We start from the raw sequence: 9,651 nt of genomic DNA on the forward strand, positions 1-9,651 counted from the left end.
GTCTTCATGGGTACTAGGCACACATCTGGTGCATAGACATACAAGAAGGCAAAAACAACCACATACATAAAATAAAAATAAATCTAAGAAAAAGTTCAGTTAGTGCAGACAGACTATTTTTAAAAATATGCATATAAGCCAGGCATGGTTTATGATTAAAGATCCCAGCACTCAGGAAGGAGAGGCAGGTGGATTTCTGTGAGTTGGAGGCCAACCTGGTCTACAAAGCCTGTCCAGGATAGCCAAGGCTACTCAGAGAAACCCTGCCTCAAAAAACATAATCATGATATATTACATGTATATTATCTGGATGATGGTGGCACATGAAGCCCAGAACTCAGGAGGCAGAGACAGGCAGATCTCTGAGTTCATGGCCAGCCTGCTTTACAAAATGAGTACAGCAAGGGCTACATAGAGAGACTCTGTCTTGAAAAACCAATCTATCTGGAACTATTCATGAATTTTCATGATGTCCTTCCATAGGGGCCGTATCATTTCAGTTTTAGAATATATGCTGCCAAAAGAAAATGTTACTTTTTTTTTTTTAAGAAAAAGTCTTCCTCTATATCTCAGATTGACTTCAAATTCATGGCTATCTGTCTTAATTAGGATTTCATTGCTGTGAAGAGACACCATGACCAGGGCAACTCTTATAAAGGAAAACATTTAATTGGGGCTGGCTTACAGTTTCAGAGGCTTAATCCACTATCATCACGGTGGGAAGCATGGCGGCATGCAGGCCGACTTGGTGCTGGAGAAGGAGCTGAGAGTTGTACATCTTGACCTGCAGGCAGCAGAAGGAGAATGTGTGCCACACTGGCATAGCTTGAGCATTGGAGACCTCAAAGCCTGCCCTCACAGAGAGGCATTTCCTCCAACAAGGCCGCACCTCCTAATAGTGCCACTTGAGTCTTCAGGGGCCATTCCTATTCAAACCACCACACTATCCTTCTGCCTTTGTCTCACAGGCTCACACACATAAAACATAAAAATAAATTAAATATACCTACGGCCTCACATATGCTAGGAAGCAGTCTACCTTGTAGTTACCCTTCTAGCCCAACTGAGTTCATTTAAATTATATGATTAGGTGAATGTTGACAAATGACACCATCAGCACAATCAAGACACAGTACATGTCTGTTTCCCCAAAAACTTTGCTTATGCTTCTTGACAAGTCACTGCTTCCTCCATCTGTTCCCAGAGTTCCATTGATCTACTTCCTTTCACTACACCAATCTTGTTTGTTCAAAAGGGTCTGGGTGTACATTCTAGGGTGGCCTGGAACTTTCTATCTTCCTCCTTCTGCCTCCAGGGTGCTCAGATTTGCCTGATTTGATTGCAGTTTATGGAATTAAATGTATTTTTATGTGTATTTCTGTTTTGTTTGCGTGTATGTCTGTGCACCAGGTGAGTGCCTGATATCCAGAGGCCAGAAGAGGACAGTGCATCCTCCTGGTACCAGAGTTAAGACAGTTGTGAGCTGTTGTGTAGGTTCTGGGAATCAAAGACAGGTCCTCTAGAAGAGCAGCCAGTGCTCTTAGCTGCTGAGCTATAGAATTTTCATGTGACAAAATTATACATGTTAAAATATGCATGCCAAAAGTATGTGCTTTCCAGGATTTACTTTAAAAATTATCCAATAGGGAGTCTGGAGAAGTAGCTCAGTGTTGAAAGGGCTTATTCCTCTTACAGAGGACATATAGATCAGTTCCCAGCATCTACAGAACAGTTCACAACTGTCTCTAGTTACAAGGTATCCAAGGCTCTCTTCTGGCCTCTGCAGACACCACGTGTATACATAGTGCACGCGCGCGCGCGCGCACACACACACACACACACACACACACACACACACACATATATATTCAGACCAACATTCATGCACATAAAAAGGATCCATTATGGTCCTGGTATAGATTAGTGCTGTTCTCAGCTTTGGTCAGAGAAGATTTTGTTGGTAGTAGGTAACAGTTAATGCAAAGACTTAGAAGTAGTCCAAGTGCCAAGAGTGAGTGTGGGTGCTCATCCCTAAATGGGACATCTATATATAATCCAGGAAGGCTCAGGTACCAGTGCAGAAGGAACTCAAAGAATGTCACAGTAGCCAGGCAGTGGTGGGCCACACCTTTATTCCCAAGCCTCAGGGGACAGAGGCAAGTGTACCTCTGTGAGTTCCAGCCTGGTCTACAGAATGAGTTCCAGGACAGCCAGGGCTACATAGAGGAACCCTGTCTCGAAAAACCAAAACCAAAACCAAAACCAAAAACAAAAGAACCCCCACAACAAACAAACAAACAACAATCAAAAAACCAAGGAACCAACCAAACAACAAACAAACAAACAAACAAAAAACACCCTCCCCAAAAACCCAGAATATCAGATCAGAGGATAGGTAGAAGTGTGGTGAAACGCTGTCGTCTGGCTGTGACAGGGCTGTTGCTCTTATAAGCCCACAGCAGCAGTGACAGCCTGCATGAGAATCCCTGCACAAGACTGGGCCTATCAACATTGCATCATTGACTGAGTAGGGGCTTGTAAGACTCCAGCCCTCCTGGAGGAGGTATAGGCAGTTAACATCTGTTAGGGGAAGGGGAGTCATATTCCTCAGTGGTGTAGACATTAGTAAATTGTCCTTGTTCAAGAAAACACCCTAACTCATGTTCATTCAAGCAAGCATAAGGAAATGAAGTGGAGCACACAAAGGAAGACTTGAAAGTCGGAGAGGCCTTGGGAAGAATAGAGTTCAACAGAAGAGGGAAGAGGATAAGAGACAGTAATGGGGAGAATATGACCAAAGTACATCATACTTTCATCCATTCTGGGACAGAAAGAAAAAGGATAGTAGTACATTACATAATGGTATGAAGACAGCCCTGCACTGCCCAGTATAATAAAAAATAAACAAAAAAGTATAGACTGTGGCTATGGTTTAATGGTAGAATGTATGATGGGCATATAAGAGGCCCTGGGTTTAGTCCCCAGCACACAAATCTCTTGGTAAGGAGGAAATAGTTTAGTACATAGGTGAAACAACCTTGGGGCTTGAGCAAGGTATGATGCTGCACACTTGTAATCCATGCATTTGGGAGACAAGAGAATTAGGAGATCAAGGTCAGCAGCAGCTACTTAGTAAGCTTGAGGCCAGCCTGGGCTACATGAGACTCACTTGAAACAAAACAAAACTAGGGCTTGTTTAACTGCTTTCCTTTGTATGTGTTGGAAATTTTCTATCATGTAATTTGATCTGTGTACCTCTTGATCTAGGGATTCCTAAAATTAGATGTGTATAAAGGATATTAATAAGAAATTATATTTGTGCCTGGTGTGGTGGTATACGCCTTTAATCCCAGCACTCGGGAGGCAGAGGCAGGTGGATTGCTGTGAGTTCAAGGCCAGCCTGGTCTACAAAGTGAGTCCAGGACAGCCAAGGCTACACAGAGAAACCCTGTCTCAAAAAAATTATAAAATTGTATTTGGGATGGATGGCTCAGGGATTAAAAGCACTGGCTACTCTTCCAGGAATCCCAGGTTCAGTTCCTAGCACCCACATAGTGACTCACCCTCATCTGTAACTCCAGTTCCAGAGGATCTGGTGTCTTCTTCAGGCCTCCATGAGTACTAGGCACACATTTGTTGTGCACATATACATGCAGGCAAAATGCCCATACACACCAAATAAAACAAAAGAATTTGAAACCATTTAAAAAGAAATTATATTGATAACAATAAAGTGACAAGGTAAACCATTTATACACTCAACGAAAGATTGGTTAAACAAATTACTGCATATTCACTGGGTAGAATACATAAAGGGCCTTTCTTTTCCTCCTTCTTTTCTCTTTTTGTATTTTGCTTGTTTATTTTTGAGACAGGGTTTCTTCTATGTAGCCTTAGCTGTCCTGAAACTCAATTTGTAGGCCAGGCTGGCCTTGAATTCATATCAATCCGCCTACCTCTCCTTTCTTTCTTTCTTTCTTTCTTTCTTTCTTTCTTTGAGTACACTGAACCTTTAAAAATCATGTTTTCAAAGAATGCTCAATACCACTGAAAAATAAAACAGACATTTTATATGAAAAATGGCTAAGATCAAAAATTCAAGTGACACCACATGCTGGCGAGGATGTGGAGAGAGAGGAACACTCCTTCATTGCTGGTGGGAATGCAAACTAGTACAGCCACTTTGGAAATCTATCTAGTGCTATCTCAGAAAACTGGGAATAGGACTTCTGCAAGACCCAGCTATTCCACTCCTTGGAATATACCCAGAAGATGTTCCAGCACACAACAAGAAAATTTGCTCAACCATGTTCATAGCAGCTTTATTCATAATAGCCACAACATAAAAACAGCCTAAGTGCCCCTCAGTAGAAGAATGGATAAAGAAACTGTGGTACATTTACACTATGGAATACTACTTAGCTATTAAAAACAAGGAAGTCCCGAAATTTGTGGACAAATGGATTGACCTAGAAATGATCATAATGAGTGAGCTCACCTAGAAGCAGGAAGAGTCAAATGGTATGTACTCACTTATATCTGGACACTAGGCCAAGGGGCATGTCCCATGAAAGTCTTCACTTACCAGGAAAGTGGGTCAGAGGGGAGGGCATCCTATTGGGACTCTAGGTGAGAGAAGCATGGGAGAATGAGGAAATAGAATGATCCAGAGGGTCCTAGAAACCTACAAGAAGAACATTAGATAGGCAGATTTGGGCCCAGGGGTCCTGCTCAAACTATGGCACCAGCCAAGGACAATACAGGCAGTAACCTTCAAACCCCTACCCAGATCTAGCCAATGGACAGGACATTCTCCACAGTTGAGTGGAGAGTGGGGTCTGACTTTCACATGTACTCTGGTGCCTCATATTTGACCACGTCCCCTGAATGGGGAGACCTGGTGGCCCTCCGAGGAAGGATAGCAGGCTACCAAGAAGATACTTGATACCCTATGAGCAGCATATACAGGGGGAGGAAGTCCCCTTCAGTCATAGTCATAGGGGAGGGGAGTAAGGGGAAAATGGGAGGGAGGGAGGAATGGGAGGATACAAGGGATGGGATAACCATCGAGATGTAATATGAATAAATTAATAAAATAAAATTTAAAAAAATAATTCTTTCAAAAAAAGAAAAATGCAAGTTATCAAGTGGTTATATACTGCATGATTCCATTTTAATTTAAAATATATAATAAAGTGGGTTTAGTGGTATATAGGCAGGAAGATTGCAAGGCTGAGGCCAGCTTGGGAGACATAGCAAGACTCTGTCTCAAAGAAACAAAACATAGCCAGGCCTGGTGGTGCACGCCTTTAGTCCCAGCACTCAGGAGACAGAGGCAGGTGGATCTCTGTGAGTTTGAGGCCAGCTTGGTCTATCTACAAAACCAGTCCAGGACCACCAGGGACACACAGAGAAACTCTGTCTCGAAAAACCAAACCAAACTAAAACAAAAAACAAAAAACGAAACAAAACATAGAGCCAGCAAGATGGCTGAGTGGGTAAAGGTACTTGCTACCAAGCCTGAAAACCTGAGTTCCATTCTGATCCCTGGAGTCCATGTGGTAGGAGGAAAAAATCATTTCTAGCAAGTTTCTCTCTGACCTCGGCAAGCTGGCCATGGCGCACACACTGAAACTCACTACCAATCAATCAACTAACCAGCCAATCAATCAATCAATCAATCAATCAAGAGCTGTCAAGACAGCTCAATAAATAAAGTCACTTGCCGCCAAGGCTGTTTACCGGAGTTCAATACCCACAGTAGAATAAGGGAACATGTCCCCACAAATTATTCTTGGATACACACACACACACACACACACACACACACACACACAGAGAGAGAGAGAGAGAGAGAGAGAGAGAGAGAGAGAGAGAGAGAGAGAGAAATGTGTGCATGCATACACATGTGCTCTCACATACACTAAATAAATATAATAAAAAGACATGCATGGTATGTACTCACTTATAAGTGGATATTAGCCTAACCTAGATGTCCTCTGAGAGTCTCACACAGCTAGGGAATGGGACAGATGCTAAGACTTGCTGCTGGACTCCAGGTGAGAGTGGTATGGAAGAACTGGGGGATGGAAGGACCCACAGGGTTCAGGAGCCCCATAAGAAGACCATCAAGTCTGGTGGATGAGGACGCAGGGGGCCTGCACAAACTGTTGCACCAACCAAGGACAATGCATGCAGTAAACCTAGACCCCCTGTTCAGATCTAGCCAATGGACAGCACATTCTCCACAGCTGTGGAGAGAGCAGGGACTGACTCTGACTTGAAATCTGGTGCCCCAATTTGATTGTTTCCCCTTGGTGGGGAGGCCCGGTGGGCACAGAGAAGAAGGGGAAGCAGGCTATCCAGATGAGACCTGATAGACTGTGGCCATGTGGTGGGGGAGGAGGTCCCCTTCTGTCAGAGGTCTAGGGGAAGGGAATAGGGCAAAAGAGGGAGGGAGGGTGGGAATGGGAAGATACACGTGAGTGGTTAAAAATTGGTATGTAATCTGAATAAATTATAATTTTAAAAAAGGAGAAAAAGTGTTAAAAGTAATGTGCCATCCTTAACATGCTATCATTAATTTGGTATGTGGTCAATAAATGCCAAATTAAAAATAAGAAAAAATAAATATGTAGTAGATACAAATAAAATGCTAAAATCTTAATACTACTAAGCCTTATGTTTGTTGGACTACACATGAGTTTTATGATTTTTATAGTTTCTCCTATTTTGACAACATCCACAAGTATATGATAGTCATGTTTGAGAAAGGGTCTCATATAGCCCATGTTAGCCTTACATTTACTACATAGCTGAAGAGGACTTTGAATTTCTGCTCCTCTTGTCTGCACCTCCAGGCTGGGATTGCAATCACACTCTGTCGTGCCTGAATTATTTCATGTTGGGCATGAAACTTGGGACTTCATGCATGCTAAGCAAGCACTCTCCCAATTGAGCCAGCTCCCCAGTCCTTTCTGTAACATATTTTTAAAAAAGATTTATTTATTTATTTATTTATTTATTTATTTATTTATTGTATATGAATGCTCTGCCTGCATGTATGCCTGCACACCAGAAGAGGGCACAAGATCCCATTATAGATGGCTGTGAGCCACCATGTGGTGGCTGGGAATTGAACTCGGGACCTCTGGAAGAGCAGACAGTGCTCTTAAGCACTGAGCCATCTCTCCAGCCCCATGTAACATTTTTAATGGAGGAAAATAGCATTTACTTTTTTTTTTCTCCTTTTCATTTTCCAGAGTCTTTCTCATATTTTTTTCTGGGACTCTAGAGACTAACGCTGGTCTTTAGCGCTGCTTATGGGAGGGCTCTGGGTCACAGATGGAGAATGATTTGCCTAATGCCGCCATTACCATCACCACCACCACCACCACCACTACCACCACCACCACCACCACCATCATCGTTACTCCTGTAGAGAAATGTAGTATCAGAGTCAGGAATCAAAGCTGGCCCCTGAGGGCTGGGCGGTGGTGGCGCATGCCTTTAATCCCAGCATTCGGGAGGCAGAGGCAGGGGGATTGCTGTAAGTTTGAGGCCAGCCTGGTCTACATAGTGAGTCCAGGACAGCCAAGGCTGCACAGAGAAACCCTGTCTCGGAAAAAACAAAAAAACAAAAAAACAAAAAAACAAACAAAACAACAACAACAAAAAAGGGTGGCCCCTGAGGCTGATTTCATGAACCCTTGGCTGTCTTCCAGAACACAGAATCCCAGGTAAACATGGTTCCTGGCAGGGATCACTTTGTCACTTTGGGGATGAAACCCAGAGCCATATCTGTGCTAGGCAGCACTTCGCTACTGAGTCATACCCCCAGTCCTATGACTGCTGTCTTGACTAGGATGCCCCCAGGGACTTGACAGCCACCCTGCCTTCTAATCCTGATTTTAACAACCTAGCCACAGACTGAAACTTCACCTTACTCTGTCTAGGTCACAGTGGAGCCCTCAAGTACATATATAGACCAGTCTCCAGAACCTGGCCAGAGTAAGATTCCCCATATGTGCTGTGTAATAAGCCTTTCTTCACCTACTTTTATCCATATTATAAATATCTGTGGCTGGAAGGTATATGGAGAGCTTGGTGTGATGGTGCACAGCAGATCCCAAGAAGTTTGAGGCAGAAGTATTTCAAATTCAAGGGCAACCTGGGATACCTAGTGAATGCTAGTTCAGCCAGTATAAAATAAGACCCTGACTCAAAAGAAAGTTTGTAGGGTAGTTAGGTACAGAGCAGAATATGGATCAGTCAGTAATTTCTCCTCCTTAAGAATCAAACATGAAGAGTATGGTGGCACATGCCTTTAATCCCAGCACTCGAGATACAGGCAGGCGGATTGCTGTGAGTTCAAGGCCAGCCTGGTCTACAGAGTGAGTTCCTGGACAGCTAAGGCTACACAGAGAAACTGTCTCGAAAAACCAACAAAACAAAACAAAACAAAACACACACACACACAAACAAACAAACAAACAAAAAACCAAAACCAAAACCAAAACAAACCAAAACAAAAAACAGATATGAGCCAGGCAGTGATAGCACTTGCCTTTAATGGTAGCACTTACAAGGCAGAGGCAGAGGCAGGAGGATGGCTAGATCTGTCTGGCCTACAGAGTGAGTGTCAAAACAGCCAAAGCTGTTCAACACCCCCACCCCCTCGCACCCCCACCCCACTGACCCTTCCCACCCATCCACCCTGCCCTTTCCCAGCCCGCCCTTTCCCACCCCTCACCACTGCCTCCCACCTCCCAACCCCACCAAAAGAATCAAAGATGGTATCTTTGTTTTTTGACCTAGGTCATGTGCTTCAAACTGGCCTTGCTATGTGAAAGAAGTTGTCTCCATTTTCTAAGTGCTGGGATTAGAGGCTCGCACATGGCATAGTCCCCAGCTCAGGGTCATATTTGGGGGGGGGGGTCTCAATCTGTAGCCCAGGCTAGCCTAGACCCACACTGGTCTCCAAAGGAAGCAATTGTCCTGCCTTAGACTTCTGAGTTCTGGAATTACAGGCACTCCCACATTTTCTTTTCTTTCTCTTTTTTTTTCCAGATTAAATAATCTTCATTGCTGTTTATGTTATATCTTAATCAAATCCAGATCCTGATGCACACACTGCTGTTAAACAAACCCAGCCCTGCCCAGGTTCAAGCTGAGAAGGACCATGAGACACCAGAATCTTCGCTGCCCACTCTTTCTTTCAGTCCCCAAAGCTCTCCATGTGTGCCATCAGCGCAAGGCACCTGTGCCCACAGCCCTTCTTGGGAGCCTTCTATTATGATGGTCTTGGCGTTGGTGAAGCAGCTCTGCGGGGCTTTGAACTTGCAAAGGAAGAGGTCCTTCCTCAGGTGGCCCCCTGGGGCAGTGGAGGCCTGCTTGCAGGAGGCCTCAGCTCAGCAGGCCAAGCTCTGCAGACTGCCAGATGCTCCCATAGATGCCCCAACACCACTCACCATTGGCAGACATCAGTGGTTCTTCCAGGCCTCCTCTGTTCCTCAGAAAGGGGGATCCCCACTACCCACGCACCCCAGCTCATCAGGGCTCATCAGGACTGAGTCCTCTTCCCCTGTGGCCTGGCAAGATCATCCCCATCCCTCGCCTCCCCTTACTAGCCATCTGCGTAGAAGGCCTACG

Source organism: Acomys minous (genome assembly GCF_964271855.1).
Source record: "Acomys minous genome assembly, chromosome: 7".
Classification (NCBI taxonomy): domain Eukaryota; kingdom Metazoa; phylum Chordata; class Mammalia; order Rodentia; family Muridae; genus Acomys; species Acomys minous.